Source organism: Apis florea, unplaced genomic scaffold, assembly GCF_048593485.1.
Source record: "Apis florea isolate Af1SG1 unplaced genomic scaffold, ASM4859348v1 contig_2291_pilon, whole genome shotgun sequence".
Lineage (NCBI taxonomy): Eukaryota > Metazoa > Arthropoda > Insecta > Hymenoptera > Apidae > Apis > Apis florea.
Window position 1 is genome coordinate 2,655,973 of NW_028256553.1, and position 20,384 is coordinate 2,676,356.

At 36.3% G+C, this 20,384-nt stretch overlaps 1 protein-coding gene and 2 long non-coding RNA genes across 5 annotated transcripts in view; 1 reads left to right on the forward strand and 2 right to left on the reverse strand.

Moving 5' to 3' along the window:
* Cow (Proteoglycan Cow) overlaps nucleotides 1-20,384 on the forward strand; it is a 174,026-nt gene that overhangs the window by 29,318 nt on the left and 124,324 nt on the right. The window lies entirely within an intron of this gene.
* The window catches only part of LOC147658302 (uncharacterized), a 71,236-nt gene that overhangs the window by 5,292 nt on the left and 45,560 nt on the right, over nucleotides 1-20,384 (reverse strand). Inside the window, exons 3-4 of one of the 3 annotated variants that reach the window (XR_015290702.1) lie at nucleotides 16,167-16,485; nucleotides 12,513-12,609 (exon numbers count right to left, since the gene is read on the reverse strand). The exons of 1 other annotated variant lie outside the window; for it this stretch is intronic. This is a non-coding gene — a long non-coding RNA (uncharacterized LOC147658302). Of the gene's footprint in view, nucleotides 1-12,512; nucleotides 12,610-16,067; nucleotides 16,486-20,384 lie in introns of those variants that run through there. One more of the 3 variants, XR_015290701.1, reaches the window with a different exon arrangement.
* LOC147658303 (uncharacterized) lies at nucleotides 5,455-9,411 on the reverse strand. Its single transcript, XR_015290700.1, has 2 exons — nucleotides 8,637-9,411; nucleotides 5,455-5,834 (listed from the first exon to the last, which is right to left on the reverse strand). It is a non-coding gene; the product is annotated as an uncharacterized LOC147658303 (long non-coding RNA).

The following is a 20,384-nucleotide window of genomic DNA, read 5'->3' on the forward strand; positions in this document are numbered from 1 at the left end:
ATTTTATGCAAAGAGATATCCTATTTCGAAAAAAAAAAAAAAATGATTGTGTTATTGCATTATGCTTTACGTTATACACAGACATTTTCAATTAAAATCATGATTTTCGAATCGAGTGAATTTGCTTGCGATTGTAAATTCTCTCTTATCACAGCATTCGACCTATATATCAAATTGTAAATGTATGGACCGTTAATTAAACACTGATTGATAATTGCAAATAAAATTTAATATCGGACAGATATTTCGATTTTTATCGCTGCGTAATCTCTGCAAATTTTTCTTCGCTGGCTGGTTTTATTCTTCCTCCGAATAAGAGAGAAAAATATATTTAAAAAAAAAAAAAAAAAAGAAAACGAAAAAATTTGCTACACGACTCTCATGATTTTTTATTTGGAGGCGAATTTTCCTTGTTTGTTTTTGCTCCTCTGTCGTGAAAATCGCGTTTATTAGAGCGCTTTTCATTCTACGCATGTAATTTTTACGGTTCGTTGATGGAACGAGCCCGCCCGTAATTCGAAACCGTGTTTTCAACCCCTTCCTCCGGGGTTGAAGCTTTTACATCGATACTCGTCGCATCGACAAATCCAGCGTAAAGTTATCGATACACCGCAGCCCTGCCAGTTTCCATTAATCAGTTCCCCGGTTACGCGCCTCCAAATTCTCGAAATTGCTCGTAATTGGCGCTATTATGGCGCGCCGTGCCGTGGAACCATACGATGAACTCGAATACAGGGAATTTTCTATTCCGTTTCACGACCTCACGCGTTTCCTATTTGGATACTCGAAATTAGAGAATATATATATATATCTCGTGCAAAGAGTCTTTCCTTTCCTAAGCATAGAATCCCTTGAATTGTCTCGCGAATTAATCAAAAATTTTTATTTTCTCTTGAAAAATATCGGATCCTCTAAATTGTGTATCGTTTCGATCGAGGATTATATAAATTTCCGTGGGAAAATTTTTATTTCGAAAAATTTTTCGATCGCTATTTTCGCTGTAACGTAACGTGAATTTTTTTTTTCCCCTCCTTTTTTCCCTACTATTTTGACGCGAAAATAAAATATTCTCTGTTTGATTTTCGAAACGTGAACCATTTGTCGGATAAAATCGGTATTTTAATATCGAATTCTAAACGAAAGAATAGTTTATATATAAATTCCATTTATTAATCGTTTCGATACAATTCGGAATTCGTTGTGACCACTTCCCCCCCCCCCCCATTGATAAGATTTCTTTCTCTTCTTTCGATTTATCGATACCGATTTTTAATAAATCTTGTCACATCACGAATCTGAAATACAAATTACAACGTAACAACTGTTCACTGTCATTTCAATTATAACGAGTTTGAATTATTACAAAATCGATAATCAATGCACGCGTGTACGTTATCATGCGTCGAAAAGTTACATTTTTCTCTCTCTCTCTCTCTCTCTCGTCAATTTCAATCACGAGATATATAGATCCACGTGTCATAGATCCCCTCGAGCCTCGTCGACATTCTCTATTGTACCGTAAATAATCGGCGACTCAGCATCGACTATCGGAGCCGGAGAAAGTCAAGCGAAGGGAGGGGGATGGTAGAGGGGGGTCGATAGGTCGAAGCTCGGTCGGTAAGAAAGTGGAGAGGCACGGCAAGTGGTCGATTACACGTTATTGCCCCGTGTGCCACGCTTCCGGGTGGCCGCATCTGCATAAACACGATGTCGTTCGCGGATAGAAATTCCAACTCGGTTATTTTGCCAGGGAGTGGCGTGTGCGTATCGATTTTCCGCGCGCGCCTCGCCAACACCGTGAACGGAAAACATCGCTGGTGGATATAGCGAAGGAATTAAAGCTTATATCTTGGCAGGGGCGCATTCTGGTTTCCTGTGCGGTTCCACGTCGCGTCGAATTCCACGTGTGTCGCACGTGTACATACGATTTTTCCGTTGGAATTTCCCTTTTCTTTTGGAATGGAAGATGAAAATGATAGCAGCATTTTATCGCTTTCTTTGGACGGATGCAAAGAAGGGATTTTCAAAGTTCTTTTCTTTTTCAATGAATGATAAATGTAAACGATCCGATACGTTAAATTTGAAAAAATGTACAACTTTTATTGGGCGTTTAATTTTGAGCGTCTCACTTTTAATAATGTTTTATTTGTGAATCACTATTAATTTCCATCCAATCAAGAGGATTAATAATTTCAACGAAATCAAAGATTAAAATAGGGAATTCCCTCGACCGTGTTTTTGAAGCGCATTTAAATTGGTCAGACGTAACAACAGATTGCACCATGCGAAACGTAGGACGAGTTGTTTGCATCGAGTTTTAAGGGAATTAGATTTTTCGATGCGACTCCAAAATTGATATTACGAATTAATAGAAGAGTTGGTTAAAACTATCCTAGTAGTTTTCGTGCCAATTACTTTCTGTCCATTCTTCAAAAATGACTCGTACTCGAATCGTTTCGATTATTCGTTTGGATAGTTTGTTGCTTGATTTTATACTTGATCATTCTTAATTTTTGTATAAAAATTCTTTATCAATTTCATTTTTTCCAATTATTGATAATACATAGGAATTGGATATTATTTTATAATTTGTAATATTAAATACAAAATGCTCAATACGATTCGATTAATACAAATTACACACGATTTCAAAGTTATAATTTCATTGTTTCATTCTCAACCCAATATTATTCGACACCTTGGTTATAAATATTCTTTCTCTTCACATCATTAAAAATACATAAATTTTCATAACCAGCGAAACAAATTGATGCTCGAGGAACGTCTGCAAACCAAACTGAGCCAGTAAAAAAAAAAAAAAGAAATCGGGTCATCATCATCCAATAATAATCTCTAACATTCGAGACTCGATCAACAACAAACAAATCTTTTCCTCTACTTTTCTGCGATTTGACGAAAAATGCGTCATTATAAAAAAAAAGGAGAACGCTACTCGTCGTCAAAATTAGAGTTATAAAACGGAACATTATAAATGGATCATCGTCCTCCAATGCTTCAATTCCACAATGTCCCTCAATGCTGAAGCGTCCAATGTGTATTTGTCCTCGAATGGTAATCCGTATCTTATCCGGGCCTCGACTTTTGAAGCGAGAACGTTTGCCAATCGCGCTTGGTACACAGGGAGCGGATGAGTTGGAAACTGTTGCCCTTAACGAGGCGACGACGTCGACTTCTGAAATTGAAACTTCGACCTGTTCGAGTGCGCGACGTTTACAACTTGGCCCGTGTACATCCCCATCCGGGACTCTAATTAAGAACTTTATATATGGATTTCAATTTCCTCGCGCCGGAAACTGCGCTTTCTTTGATCCTGCAATTCTTTGAACACCATCGATTTCCCTTCTCTCCCCTCAGGATTAATCAGATACGATCGTGATTCGATTAATACAAACACATATTTCTTCATTTTACGTATCCCAGATTCTCGTCTCCTGTTCCTGTAATTTAATCAATTTTCCACGGACGTCCCTCCTGCGATCTTCGATCTTCCTTAATTCCAAACGATAAAATCGTTCAAAGAAAGAAGAATCGTCGAAGAGAAGAGGTTTTAATCGAACGAAAAATTCGAGAATATTTCAAGCAAGAAATCCCTCGCCCCGATTCCACAACACAACAACAACAACAACAACTTCATTCATCATATCGAAACACACATCATCCCTCCCAGCGTCTAAAGACAACGGTTTAGACTGGCTTCATGATTAATCGTCAACAACAAGTCTTCCCCGTCCCCTTTCTTTTCTTATCTCCGCGATTATTAATCGGCAACAGCCTCCTGCGACCATCTCCCCCTCCACCCGACCGTCATCGATGCGTCCTCCTCCTCCCCGCCCATTCATCGTCGTCGTCGATTGTTAAAGCTCGATCGATCGGTGGAATGGAATTGACGGGGGGGGGAGTTGAAAGCGGAAGGAGAGGGAGAAGTTAACGAGAGGCTCAAACGGTGGTTCGCAAACCAAGCCGAAGAATTAATGAGCCCTGGAGGACAATTATGCGCGTGCCGGGATAATTGGGTAAAAATTGGGTAAACCCTTCGAGTGCACGCGTCGCCGAGTGGAAATGTATGCGGAAACTTTCGCCGGCTCCTCGGTTTTTCCTCGGCCACCGTCACGGGAAACTTGGTTGGTTGACGATGTTATAATGAGGGCCGTTGGTGAAAAATCTCCAACCTTCTCGAGAACCTTCTTCTTCTCTCGGAAGAGAAAGTTAGAGGAGGTGGACGAAAGGTGGCGCGATAAAATGTGGCGGATTTTTGCCCGGAGGGTCGTTGCACGAATTTCGCCCGGTGACCTTAATTGGCCGGAAGGGATTTTATATAAGGGGCGCTTTCGAAGCTCTGATCGAAACGCTTTGAGGAGAGAAATTGGCTGGCGTGATTCTTCGATTCCTTTTTCTGGAAAAAGGAACTGTGAAATTGTATTCGAAGTGGGGAGTCTTTGGATTGGAAGAAAGAGAGAGAGAGAGAGAGAGAGAATAATTATAAAGAGTTGAAAGAGTAAATATAAAGTAGGATTGAGAATTTTTTGGAATTTATGCATCCGGAATATACACAACATTATTCAAAATATAATAATATAATGGACCAGCATTCATTGATAAGTACTCATTCCTTTGATCATTTTTTTGTACCTATCTCTTTAAAATAAGAGGTTGTGATATTCTTCATAATAAGCGTTAAATTTTATCAAGAAACAATATTTTACAATTAATTATGAAATGAAATTAATATATTCCAAAATACATAAACTTTCTTTAATAATCGAAGCACACGTGTGTATATATATATATATATATATATCTGATATACAAAAAAGAGAATACAACGTGATATCCAATTTCTTCAAACAGAATCCACAAATTCACGAGATTTAAAACATTCGTCGTAGTACAACCGGAACAACGCATTCGTTTCTCTCGCGATACGAAAAAAAAGAAGGAAAAAGAAAAAGCAGTGTCGGCAAATATGCAGGGCATGTTTCGACGATTTAATGCCAGAACTCGTCGTGGACAAGGGAGAGAAAGAATCGCGCGGGAACAACTTTTCACTGAAATTTCATTTCGCGCTCGTGGAAGAACATCCGCTCGATATCCACGCGGCTATACGAATTATCGCCAACTTTTTCGCGTTGGATGTTTCGCACAATAAACCCCGGGAGTACGTATTCTCAGTGACGTTAACCAGATACGGACAATGGACAACGAACGAAAAGAATATATATATATTTTTTTTCCTTTTTTCTTTTTCGAGCACGCGTTCCTTTTCATGGATCTTTCACGATGCTCGATGAAAAATTTATGCGCGATCGTGAAAACATGCGGTCGTGAAGTTTTCCATGCTATTTGTACGAGTGGATGCTGTAATTCTTCACAAACGCACAAATATCGGTGGAATTAAAGTGTTCACTCCCTCGTGAATTGAGGATTAATTTTGAGTTTGTTTCAACATTCTTTTTATTTTTATTCTTAGTGTGTTGCATCGATCGAACAAGATTTATCGATTCCTTGACAAATTTGTAATATTTATAAATTATTTATAAATCATATTTTGTAGTTACATGCATTATTTTCTTAATTTCTTCATATTTCTTCAATTCTTCATGTCGCATCTGACACTCGTTCTTCCACTCATATATATATATTTACAATCTTCATAGTTATAACTATTGATTAATTTATTATTACATTTATACAAAACTAATTGATTTATTAATTTCACGTGGCTGTCTCGTACAACAATATTATTTAATACTTTCAGGAGCGAATTTTTTGGAAATTCACAATGTATTCGTGAGAGGAAGATAAAATTTAGAGACCTGAAAAAAAGATATATTTATGTATTACATAATATCGTGCTTGAAATTTTTTAAACTAATTTCATCGTATAAAATTACAAATTAAGTATAAAAATATACGTGCGTGCGTTTAAAACTTTAAGGGATGAAAAATTATTCCTTGCCTCATTTAAAGATCAATCGTGCATTCTGTTTTTTTTTTTTTCTCTCTTTCATAAAAAAACTCTCTAGGTAATGAATATGAATTTCTTTTAGCATTATCGTTCTATTTACTTTTTCTCATAATTATCCCAATAATTTTACATTTGCATACATTTCGTTTTTTTTTTCCCCTCGCAAAAACCTTTCGCACGAGGGATTTATTCCGTGATATAACAAATGTAAATTTTATTTAATACCGCCATTATTATTTTCACTAATTTCTCGTTAAACAATATGTTTGTTTCCCGTTATTCATCGCGGAGGAGGAGGAGGAGGAGGATAATTCTGTCTCGCGATAAAATTCTCAACCGGTCGCCAAAAGAATATCGTAAAAGCCGAGTTATTTAAAAAAATAACTGTGACATCGTTTAACGTGTGCGCGAAGGTGTACGTGTACCTTAAAACAAATCGAAAAACGAGAACGTTTCGACAGAAATTTTACGAGTTACAACATTGACAAAAGCTATTTATACGAAACATTGTTGTTTTAATTGAAAATTCAGTTTCGTACGCCAGCCAACCAAGTGAATATCAGTTATCGATTTTCACTTCGACCAATAATTTCGAAGTTTTGCGGGCGATCAGACCGTTTTGTCGTTTCCGTTCATCGAACAGACCGGATGAGGAATCGCATCCGCAAGGATATGAACATTTTACAGGTATTATTCCTGGTAAAAAGTTTTCGACAATATTTATTAAAAGTACTTTTATTTCTCTAAAAGATTATTCTGTGTAAATATAAAGTACACGATATTAAATATTAAACGTGATATGAAATAAATATATACATATATATATATAAATATAAACTTTATCATAGAAGAGAGCATTGTGAAAAAATATTCCTTTACATACGATTTTAAAATTAGGATTTTAAATAAATTTCTCCAACTTTCGCGACCCACTGTATACAATTACGGTGTTGATTAACCGTGTATTATTTTTTTTCGATAAAAAAATATAAAGCTAAAACCATTTCTACTTAAATCCAAAACCGATTTGAAACCGTATATTCAAGCGTTTTATATTCCTATTTCCCATTACCGTTTTCACGTCTCGAAAAAAATGCAACGAATTTTTTTTAATGAATATCGTTTGTTCCAAAAGTTTTTTGCCAATGGCGGTAAGCGTAAAACGTTTTTACAATGTGAAAAAAAAAAGAAAAAAAACATCTCGTTGTTTCAAACGCGTGCTGAAAAAAGATACACACCCGGAAGAAGCTTATTTCGCGGCGCTGGATGGCCGAATTAGTCTTTTCTTTTTTACCGGCTTCCTATTTTTTTACGTTGGTTAAAACTCGTCCGGCATACGTTGGATCGGAACTTGTTCAGAAACGCGAGAAATAATGGGCGACCGTAATCGCTAGAATAATTGCGGTGACATAAATTAAAAAACGCAATCTGTGTGGCCGGTGTAATATCCCCTTGGAATAATAAAAAAAAAAGAAAAAAAAAAAACGAAGATAGATAAACATTCCTTTCTTGCTTCATTCAAATTAATCGCTGGATTTTACTCGAGCTTTTACAAAGCAAAAAAGAGGGGGGAGGGAGACAGACGAAAAAGGTAATTGTAATTTACTCCCTCATTTTCTCAGGTTATGTATATTCGTTTCAACGCTTTCGAAAATTTTGTTTGAACGATAACGAAGATGATATAATTAAGATACGAATGAAATTTATCCTCGAATAAACTTTGCTTACATTTTTTTTCTTTTTAAAGCGTACAATAAGATATCATATGGAAATATCCTTTTAGTGAAAAAAAAAAAAGACCTCGCCTCTTGAAGAGCAAAAGGATATTTTTATTATTTAAAGAAGTGTTTTTATTAATCTAAAAGTATCATACTTTTCGAGGATTGAAGCAACAAATGATTTAAAATTTATTTAATTAGAACGGGAGTATAACGATTGAAAAGGAAGGCAAATTTTTATATACATCTCTGCCTCTTCGAGTTCTATTTTATTTTTTAAGGGAGTGTTTTTATTGGGGGGAAGGGGAGGTGCGCTGGAATACGAATACGTTACCAGGTCGTTTGTTACCGGCATTTTGGGTTACAGAAACGCGCATGAAATTGCAATGTATAGTATAGGGTAAGAAAAAAGGAAGGGAAGGAAAACGGCGTTGGAGTTACAACGTTCGCGCATAAAATCCTCCGAAAACCGAAACGCAGCATGCACTGCATCTAAAGCGATACGAAGAACTTACAGGGTGTTTCCACTAACAATCTACAGTCGCACCTCGTAATTTCAATTGTTCCATCGCTATGGAATTTCGTGACTCACATTCGAATTACGTTTCTTTATTTCTCGTACGATAAAAATAAAAATATATATAATATTTTAAAAATTTTTCGACTTTTTATTAAAAAAAAAAAAAAATAGTACAATTAATTAAACGTTATTGGAAAACGTTTTGATTAATTTAATTGAAATATTAAATAACACAGGGAGAGTTAGTGTTGCTCTTTTCGAAAATCATTTTCCGATAAAATTTTCCACATAACGATAAAAGTTGTATATTTAACAATGAAAATTTAGTTTTAAAAAGAAATCGATTCTTGTTTCCTTTTTCTCTCAACTGTTCGTCCTGAATTCTCTCGAGTTTTAATTTACGATTACGAACCTCTTATTTTTCCTTCTTCCACCGGATGCAATTATTCTTAAACGAAAGACGTTCTTCTCTTTTCCAAATTCCATTTAGTAATATAAACTATTTATATTTATATTATTCCAAAGCTTCGCAGCGTTCTTTTGCAAGCCCTCCAGTCGTTTCATAAATTCCAATTCCTCTATAATTGCGCCCTATTCATCTCATTCCTTTGTTCCCTGTCCTATCACGAAATCGATTGTTTGATTCGTTTGTTTGAAAAAATCGATTCGTCCTTGTAGGTGGGAATCTTCCTGCGTCACGTAAGAAGCGGAAGAAAAGGCATTATGCTACAGGTGCGATGCACTTTTGCAAACGTGGTTGCATCTCCATTGTTGCGTCTTGTACACGAGTGGAAAAAGAAACAGATATATAGGATGTGCTCTATTTTTCCACGCGCCACGATCTTCCATACTTACGCGACTATGATTCCACTTCGTTGAATTCTAGAAATCTGCCGGTTCTTCTATCATCGAATCGACGATAAGAATTCTCAGAGGGAGAACTTATTGCAGAGTTTTCGAAACTCTCTTCCCAAATGTGTTTTCAAGCGTCGAATCAATTCTTTCCTCCTTAATTTAATCCATTTTTAATTACTTTTGTTCGAATACAAAATGGATTCTATTGCGATAACAGATAATAAACGGGACATGATCGGTCAGCGCTTTACTCTGCAACGAGAATCCTAATCTTCGGAGCTTAGCCTGGACGTGGCACAATCTTAATCGCTCTTGCGCTTCGCGACAACTGTGCTGCTCTTCGGCACTGCAGCTGCGCCGATAGATGTTGTGCGAACACTTGGCGCGATATCGTGGCCTCGGGCGGTAACTCTTTGCGTTTATCTCCATTGCGAATTAATAAGATCATTAATCAGCTTCTCGCGTCTTCTTGTACACTGATATGCAAGAATTAACACGATGTTCGAATGATCCATTTATCATTTTTACTTAGATAACAATTATTTTCGATAAACCTAACTTTTCCTTTGGACAAATTGAATAAGATTGGTTCCTAACGAGGCTCAAATTACATTCACACTTGTGCAACAGTGAAGAAAATGTGTATATCTTTTCGACAAGACTAGTGAAATGTTAATTCTCAATAATAAGATCAAAGAGTTAAATTTTAAACTCGAAAATCCTGCATGTGTTAAAATCTCTTCCAACATTCCGATCGGGAAACCAGCTTTTACGTTGTCGTCCATTATTAATTATTTAAAAATTCCCATCAATTTTCCCATCCGGACAGAAATCAATGAAAATTCCATGTAAAACCAAAGAATTCGAAATTTTACATAATTAAATTTCTCACAATTCTCGAAATCTTCGAGAAACTATTTCCTCTCCCCTCTACCAATCTTTATCCACCAAATAATAATAATAATAATAAAAAAAAGAACTATCTCAAAATCCATCCACAACTAACTCCATAAATGAAATATCTTCCCATTCGAAAAAAATCAATCAAAAAATCCCACATATGGCAAAATCCAACTGGTCCCAATGCTCGTCCATCAATCCCTCGATCCCCACTCGTTAATTTACGCAGTGAAGCGAGATTTACGATGCGAACCGAAAAACAGAGAGAGGGGCAAAGCTAGCAACTTGGCCGTATCCGGTTCGATCGTGAATCCGTTTCGCGGCGCAAATCCACTTTGCCCCGATGAAGAATTCGAAGCCGGGGCTTAGCGCAACGCCGCGCAACAGGGAAATTTTGCTCCATGGCTTCCCTCCATTGTTGTTACGTACGTACCCTGCAGGTGCACAACCTCCCCCGCTTGCTCGCGGTTTAGTTTACAATTGGCGAATCTGTAAACACATTAGCCCACCGACTCCGCGCCTTAACACAACGAATTTCTAGGCTGTTTGCAGTCGTGTTCTATCGCGGCCCCGATTCACGGCACGTCCACCACGCGCGGATCCATCGAAAGGGGCGGGAATTTCTTCTTTTCTCCTCCTCATTCGATTGAAACAATTAGAGAATTTGAGATGATGTGACGGATGTCGGATGATTGTTATATGTTTCTCTTTAAGAAGAAGAAGAGGAAGAAGAGTTTAAGAAAATTTTCTTCTTCTCGAGAGAGAGAATTGGCCAACTTCGACAAAAAACGAAGTCGAGGTAAAAAGAAAGGTGGCGAGGTTGAAAATCAGGCGATGGAAAATTCTCAAAGCGCGGGAAAAAGAGCGCCAAATTCAAATTCCGGATGAGATTTATCCGCGAAAACTTTTCCCACGTTTTGGGAATTCATTGCCCCCTTTGAGACCAAGGTTCAAACGTTAATTAGTCGGCGAGACTGTCATTAGAAGGAGCCGTGTATGATAATTAGCACGGTTAACTTTCTCTCCAACTTGGAGAAGGGAGAGTTTCGCGCGAGAGAATTGCGAAAAGGGATCCCGGGCTAACAATGACTTTCTTTAATTCTCTGTTTCAGGTGAGTATCTCCCAACTTCCCTCCAAAGGTGGCCATTCCAAGTCGGCCATTATCCGCAGCATACCGTGAGTTATTCGAATCTCCTTTCTTCTTCTCGCAACGAGTTTATCTTTCGCCGGGATCCTGTACAATAATGGCTTTTGCGTCCATATTTACCTTGGAAAAGTTGGACATTCTGGACGAGGGGAGGGGAAAAAGTCTACCCCTTCGAGAAGAAGAAGAAGAAGAAGAAGAAGAAGAAGAAGAGGGGAAACGAGGGTCGTGTCGTGCGAATTTGAACGAAAATAAGGGATGGAATATATAAATAGCGTAGTAATGGAGACAGGTATCGATGTTAAACTCCGCAGGGAATGGGCCGGTGTGCATCCTGTCGGCAACTTATTAAAAGTTTTATCGGGTGGGGCGGGAGGGGGGAAGAAACTTGGTGCTCAAACACGTGGAAAATATTTCGAGAATACGGTGGCCGATCCGTTCGCTTTCATCCATTGCAAATCGCAATGCCGACCCACCATCCGCCGTATTTCTCTATTTCGATCGTATAATTTTCCTCTTCGAAGTTGGAACTGGACGTCATACGATCGAGGAATAAGGCACGTTGAATTTTTCCCTCGGATCGATGCTCACGTTTCGAGGCAAATCAATTTTTCTCCCTCCATTGAACAAAGTGAAATAGTAATGATAACGCTGGTTAAAATATGGAAATGGAATTTTAGAGAGATTTAATATTTAAGATATTTCGAATTGGTATTATTAAATTAAAATCGCACACGGAATATACGTGAAAGTTGGAAAAATATCGGTCGAATTTAGTTAGTTGTAAGTAATTTAATTTCGCAGTAGATGAAGCGGGATGAGGAGAGATTGTAACGGAGATAGAGTTACTTTATCTTCGTCTCGCGACTTCACCTAGTGCGAAATTAAATTGCACGCAACTAAATAATAAGCTTCAACCAACATATTTTTATATTTGTTTTGTGCGTAGTTGATCTGGTTATCGAGTTATCACGCGTAAAATTTAAATTTTATAGTATTTTTACGCGATAAATAATTCTTTTCGGTGATGAAAAGCAGTAGTTTAACTCGAAACGATCGAGGACCAATATTTCATTAACGTAAAATTATTACTTACAGCATTTGAAAATTGACTGTCGCGCTGAAACTAATACAACAAAAATGAATCGATATTCAAGAATAGTATTAAATTTTCGTGATATATTAACACTTGAATCTTCATCATTAGCATTCTTTGTGAAAATATATGAAATATTTTCGCAACTCAAAATATGCTCGCCTCTTTCTCGAGTTTATTATATTTCAAACTATTAGTTAACAAAGTTAAGAGTAAAGAAAGAGGGTCTTACTTTCTTTTCGTGTATCCTCCATCACGTACCACTGCCAAGAGGCGCTGCATACTTTCATCCGTTAAACAATGGGGGTTGCAATATCCCTCCAGGAAATCCTCCAGGTAAATCAGCACCTCCGCTTGTTAAACGGATTTATGGTATGGGTCAGTAATTCCTGAAGATGGTATAAACTACGATACAAAATTATTTCATTCACCAATCCTCCAGAAAGTGTCGAGTTAACTTGATTTATCACGCCGTTGTAAAACCTTACAATTATAATTTATATCTCTTCCCTTTTAACGTTTATATAACTTCAGCTTTTCATTTCCACGCAAAAAAAGGGAGAGGGGAGGGAGAAACTGAAAATAAAAAATAATAAAATTAAGAATAAGCGCGTTAACATTTTCTTTTTTTTTTTTTTTCACGAATAAAATCTATTTTATTACGAGCGAGTCAAAGGGGCGCCGCGCTTTTATCCTTCCCCTCCCCTCAATTTTTCCACGCGCACCACACGCGTTATTCCAACGGCGTGAAAATCACGTCGCGTAACGATCACACGTTCTCTCCCTCTTCTTTTTCACGCCATCTTAAAAGTTCACCCCCAATATATATATATATATACACACGCTGGATAAATTCACTCGCGCCCCTGTTACAGCGTCCACCACCACCGGATATTCTCCCCCTTGTTTGATTCACGAGCGAGAAAATAGCAGTTTTCCACGGTCTATCGTATCCGATGCGGCCGCTCTCTATGCACACCTTTTCACAGCCGCTTTTTTATATTCTAACGCGGACAGGAGTTGGTGGTGTTTTTTTTTTTTTTTTTTTCCCTTTTTTTTACGCCCGAAACACGGCAATATTTTAACGAGCACAGACGAAAAAAAGCAGAACACACGGAAACAACGTATGGCCTCGTGTGCGTTGTAAGAAACTCGGTCGCGGAGGAAAAAATACGCCGGGACGTTTCCGCGCAAAAATACCGCCCCCCTTTTCGGTCAATTATAATTTCCTCGATTCGAGTCTTTATATAGTTCAGAAGGAAGTCAAGAAAATTGCAGAACGTCCACTCGATCGAATCACACAAAAAGACACAACGTCGTCAGCGAACAAGGTGAAATCCCTTCCCTGTCGAGAAATTCAAACCTTTCCAAAACCGTTCGACTTTTTTCAATCGACCTCTCCCTCGACTCAACGTCACATCGGAGAGATTCCAGAACACAAGCCTCGATATTCGCGTGACACCTCGGAATTGTTTCTCGCGTAATCCGCCCCCGGTTCTGTAAGGGAATTTGCATCGAGCCGGATGACGACTGTCGATGGTGCATGCAAAGAGCGAAAGAACGGTAGGCTCAACAAATGTATATACGTATATACACGCGCGGTGTAAATGTCGATGGAAAGAATCGGAATTTTGCGGCGCGGAATTTCACGGGGAACAGCCGCGGGGGGTGAACGCGATATCCTCCCTTTCCCTTGCTTATTCTTCGCTCGAAAAATATTTGAAACGTGTATCGCCCCTCGTGATTCTTGCCCGAGGAGCTCGAGGGAATCCCCTCGAGGATTTCGAGAGTAGTTTTTTTGCTGATCGTGTCGCGCCAAGAGTTTCTTTTAAAAGCGTAAAAGAGTCTTGATTTTTTTTTTTTTTTGAAGAACGTGTGTATTCTTGAAGATTCTTTTGAGATTATACATATTCATATTTATCATGAAATTATAAATTTTATTCGAAGATATGTTCGTAAGGTATAATTGTTAATATTTGGTTGATATTTGTTGGTAGGACTCGAACACGAGGCATGTTGAAAATTAATTAATATTGCACGCGTCTGGAACATTCTAATAAAATAAAGATATTTACTTAACACTTACGATTCTCGTTCAGCAACACGATGAAATGGATTTCACCGTAAATTTATGGAGGAAATAAAAATAAAAACGAGACACGCGAAATATTTCGTCCATAACATCGTATGGGCAAAGATATTGTCTGATGGAATATTATTTATATTCGACAAAATAGAATATAATTTAAATAAAGGTATCGGCAATGAATTTATTATCCGATCCTTGTTATTGCACGGAACATTGATTTCCTTTTGTTATTATAAATTACGTTATACTCGTGTCCAATAATAAAATAATAGTTTGAAAATTCGCAGAATTCTCAGCTGAATTGATTAATTAATTTATTACTATTTTTTTTCTTTTTTTTTTTAAGTTAATATTTCCAGAACCGAGTTAAAATAATTAAATTTTATCAACACTTCAAAAATTGGTTAAACATTGAAATACGAGCAACAAGTAATGCAATCGTTCGCGTTTATATTTCCATGTGAAAAATTACGAATTCAATGGTGGAGTTTCGAAAATATATTCATTAATATATTAGAATGGGAAGAACGATCAACGAAGTTGATAAAACATTATTGATAATAGTGTTAAAATTTTCCGACGTTTATAACACGAAACGGTATTTCAACAAAATATATAATATTACCACTTTCATATATATGCACGTGTTCTACGAATTATATTTTCCAAGTTCATTATGGAATATTGCAAATGATGCAAATTCACCGTACTTATCAGAATATTAATTAACATAATACGTCAGAGGGACTCGATTTTGCTAACAGCCGCGTTAATCGTTCCATGTAATCTGAACTTTTCAATTGCACCAAACTCGTTTCGCGCATTCGTGTCACAGCATCGATGGAATTTGTATAATTCGCGTGCAATCACCCTGTTTCACGACATTTACAATTATACAATTTTGATAAAAATTTTATACACTCCATTCTCGTATTTCCTCTAAATGTGTTCAACACATTTCTGCTAGATGGAAACGATGAATCATGATGGAAATTTTTCTTTCACGAATGATTACGATTAAATGAGTAAGAAATATAAATCGGTAATAAACGATCGTTAAATTTTATTTTATATTCTATTTTGTTTATATAAAAAAAAAATATTATAAAGACACATTAATAATTGAAACGACGAGAAAGAATTTTTTCCTTTAATAAAATTTGGTCTTGAAGAGGAATAGGCCTATTTTATATTAATATAGAATTTTATTAATCAGATATCACGATTATTAATTTGTGTTGTTAAAACGAGAAGGATAGATACCAAATACTTTGGTACAAATATACTGATAAGAGATAATTACTTCTTTGATGTTCTCATAGTCGAGGTTCGTGTTAGATTTCTCAGGAACTCGACGTTTCAAAGTTTATCTAGACAATTCTCCACATAGACGCTCTCTTTGATTGTTCAGCAGTGCATACATCAAATTAGGATGGTCCCTTCGTTAAAACGATTTATTAAAAAGTATCTTAATAACATTCAATAAATAATCTCTCCTCGTTATTCAATTCTATTTCAACGACAATTAAAATCAATTGATTTCTTAACAGATGAAGCGTGAAAGTTTTTATTGTATTCTACTATTTTAAAATAATTCTAAAATAATTAAAAATTAAAAAATTTAATATTTTTATACTCACACTTCGAAAGTATGACGATTAAATAAAGTACGCAAATTTCACGAACTCGTATCGTCATTTTCATGATTCTAATCATAGATCTAATCGAGAATCTATGGCGAATATAATATGATCACGATCAAATTCAAAAGATTTTTTTCCCCTGACCTACAAGCGGATAATTTCTTCTGCAAATTTTGATTGTCGTTATCCATATCCAGAACTCTTCTCGACGTACCAAATTAAATTACCACAGGTAACGTGTATCCGTTGGAAAAATATTTTTCGTATGCAGGGCATCGACAACGGTGGAAGAATAACGAATTTATTCGTGCTCCAATTCTGTCGTGCAGACGTAGGCGCAGACCGGTCAGTTCGTGCTCCAGCTAATTAATTATCTCTTGTTGATTTTCTGGATTTTCTTCGGCAAACAAGACCTCCTCCTCCTCCTCCTCCTCCTCCTCCTCTCTCCTCGAGAAGCTTCCAAATACAGATTATACCATCCGCACAAAGATAGATTAAGGACGGAATATCCATCTCGGAGTTAAGGAAACACTCTACGGGGAAAAAAGGGAGAAAAGTTGAGTATTGTTTGAATATTTAAAAAAAGGGAAACTTCATCTCGAATTATTAGAGTTATATCCGCGATTTTTAATCTCATTAATTGCAGTGAGTTTAACCCTTTATGTGTTCGAGTCATCGTGAATAATTAGCAAGATTAAAAAGATTATAATATACACGATATATTAATATTATAAATTTTTTCATCTCTTTTGATCGATATGAAAAAGGAAAAAATATTGATGCTTTCGAATAAGGAGGAATTTCCTTATCCGTCATAAAAGATTGAATTACGTACTAGCTAATTATTCTTTTTAATCAGCTTAATCTGCTTTCGCGGATTCGCCAAAGCGGACGAAAGTAAAATGGTTTTCTTTTCCAATCCAAACAAATTTTTATTCGGGAAAAAAAATTAAAACTAATTACATTTTACTCGGGAAGAAAAATTCGTGTTACGAATTTATCACATGCAAAATCGAGGAAAAATTGAAGGAGAAAATTGAGGGAATATATATATATATATATAAAAAAAAAAAACAGCAATCAAACAAGTATACATCGTGATTGAAATCTTTGCAACCCATTTCACGATTATTCCTCGTTGCACAAAAGACGAACGCTCGTCAAAGGAAGCGCGACAAGGAGGGCAACGGGTGAAAGATAGATACATCAGCTTGCAGGGATCAAAAAAAAAAAAAAATCGAACATCGAGGCCTTTGTCCTCTCGTTGACGAAAAGAAAGAACAACGAGAGAGAGAGAGAGAAAAAAAGAGAAAAAAAAACGGTGTTATTCTGGAGATAAAGATCGCTCGTTAACCCCCCATTGTTTTCCTTCTCCATTTTATTGGGTCACGTGGCGGGATCCACGTTCGAATTTCCCGCCCGATTCCTCGACTTCTTCTCCATTTGGCGCGTGTGTGAAAAGGCAATTCGGGTCAAACTTCGATCTCGTCCAGAAATCGACATTGCGACACGATAATATGCGCGATTATTGCGTGAAAAAATTTTTTCTTCAACGAGAGCGTGGAATAAAAGCGGACAAATGGGATTTTCGTTTGCGTCATCGATGAAATTATCGCGAATAAAACGATAGAAAACGCAATTAGTCGAAGGATCGAGCGAGAAAAAAATATAATTTATTACGGGATTATTAACTTTCGCCATCGACGACGATGCTCGTCTTTCCATCCTCCAACTTCCTTTTCCTCGTTTTTCCCCCCCTCAACTACTGTCTTCGTGAAGGTGAAGGGGATGATGAATGAAGGAACGCTTTGTTGCATGCTTATGTAACGTTATCGATCATCCTTGATAGGCTTACACGGAAGAGCCGTATACCGTTTCTTTTGATGTAAACAACGCGGCGCGATTCAGACGTTCGAATGGATATTTCTATTTTTTCCTTCTCTCAAATTTGAGTATAAAGGATAAAACGATGAATACACATCGTGGAATAATTCGTAGTTGAAATGATTCTTGTCAATTTTTAGTCTTCTTTTAATTCGTTCGATGGATGCTATTAATTGTGAATTCTACAATTACGATCCTTTCAAATAAATGTCTTCCCTTTCTCGCTCGTCATAATAATTGATAAGGAACAATATTTTATAACATTCACCGTTTCCCTTTACGCTCTTACGTAACTGCGACGAGCGTCTTGTTATTAATAATTTTTCTTAACAAAATATTTTATTCCACCGGATCAAACCGAGAAACGAAATAATTACCTAACATCTATCTATAAATTTCTTTCCAAGCTCCTTCCTTCGAATAATTGAGCAGCAATTATATTCAAAATTCGACACAATCGACCTTCTCAATCCCTGTTTTCATTACGTAAACTCTCAAATTTTTTCCCTGATCTTCCGACAAGTTGCATTGGACAAAGAAGCAAAATTGCAAACTCAAAAATCGTAGGACGATACGATAATAATAATAATAATAATAATAATTATTCTAAATGCGGATTAAGCACGTTCTGCACGTTGCTGACACGAGTGGAAACTCGTAGAAAGGGCCGCGTTTAGATCCTTGTTGCAGCCCGGTGTTAGATCGTTAACGCAGCCTCACACAGGCGGATCGACCGATATCAGAATTATCGTCAGAAACGCTAATGAGCATCCGCACGCAATGCACGCAGTATACGCGAGGATTCTGGAGTTGTCTCCAGAATTCGCTCGACAGCCCCGAGATTATGCAATTTGACGAGGACGACGTCTTTCGACCGCAGCAATTCAACTCGATCAATTAAATCTTAGATGGAATTTTCGACCTTTTATTCCGTGTTGCATCTCAAGTCAAGCAGAATTGAAGAATTCTATTGCACAATTATTGCAATGAATTAATATACGAAAGATTATTATCTTAGCTCCATACGTATATTTTCCAGATGGTTGATAGTTGTTTGAAATTATTGATCGATACGATTTTTTTTTTTTTATAATCTTTCATTATAATTATTCTTTTGTTCTTCATTCTAACTTTTTAATTGTTAAGGAATAGAAAGAAATGTTTCAAATAAATATTATCAAGTTCTATAATACGTTATTTAAATATTGTTATTATTAAAAGTAAACAAAAGTTAAGAAAAGATGGAGACAATTTAAGAAATTCGTTCGAAAAATTTTCTTTACACAAATTTACTTTACGAACGATTGAATTTATGTCCATCGGTTTTAGAGAAAACAATTTATAATACTTTACAAATTGTTGCGTACATTAAAGTACTGAAATGTCGAAGCATAAATTTTATTCGCTTAATGCATAAATTTGTCTGGACGATGAAATAAACAATAGTGAAAGTTAACACGAGAAAAATGATGAGGAACAAATTATATAAATTTTATATTTATGTTTATAACCACTAGCGATAAAATAAAGTGAACGTGTTGACTTATTATAGCCAGTAAACTATTTTATGCTTATGTTTATAACCAATTGTATATGCTAGCGATAAGATAAACGCAAATGGTTTATTACAGAGAATATATTTGTCACGTTAAATATTTTTGCCATTAATCAATTTATCGCATATTTTGCAACGAAATTACGTTATAGATAAATAAAATTAAATGAACGAGCGTTTTAATATATCAATAACATTACAATGCAACGAATATATATATATATACGTGTAGAGCAATAATCTTTGTTATTATTTATTCTATTAACTTAGGAAAATTTAGTTACAAAATTCGAAAATTATCGAGAATTATATTTGGACGAGAAATTTTTTTCAATTTGCAAATTTAATTTACCGTACCAAGGTAAATCCCAATCAAGCCGGATCACTCGTGCTTTTGACGATTTAAACGACACGTGATATGAAACTCAAATATGAATCAAAAAATATAGCGGACCATTTTTTAATCGATTAATAATAAAATCGTTGATCTTCGGGGACAAGAAATCTCTCGATTTATCTCGTTTTATTCAAAACATCGGACGAATTACCCTTCTTTTCCTCGATGATATTTTTTTCTTTCAACAACAAGAAAAGAAATTCTCGTCAGAAGCTTGCTCGCTTTATCGATGAATGGATCGCGAGTTTCAATTCTCCAAACCGGTGGATGACTGGTTCTCTGAATGACTCGTTGCAGAAACTCTTCTTTGCTGCACATGCATTAAATTTATGAAAACGGGCATGAACCCTTCTGAAATCGTATTTCCCGGGAAAGCAACGCTTGAATTTATTAAATTCACCCCGTTTCGTACCCCATTTCATCAAACTGATGTAACGTTGTTAAGGTAAATTATTCTCGAAACCCATGTTGGGGAATTTTCAACGTTTCATCCAAAGTAGGCTGTATTAAAATGTTATTATAAAAATTTCATAAATCCACGTCAACGAGATACATCGCTCGATTTTTTCGAAAGTTTCATCACAAAACCATTTTCG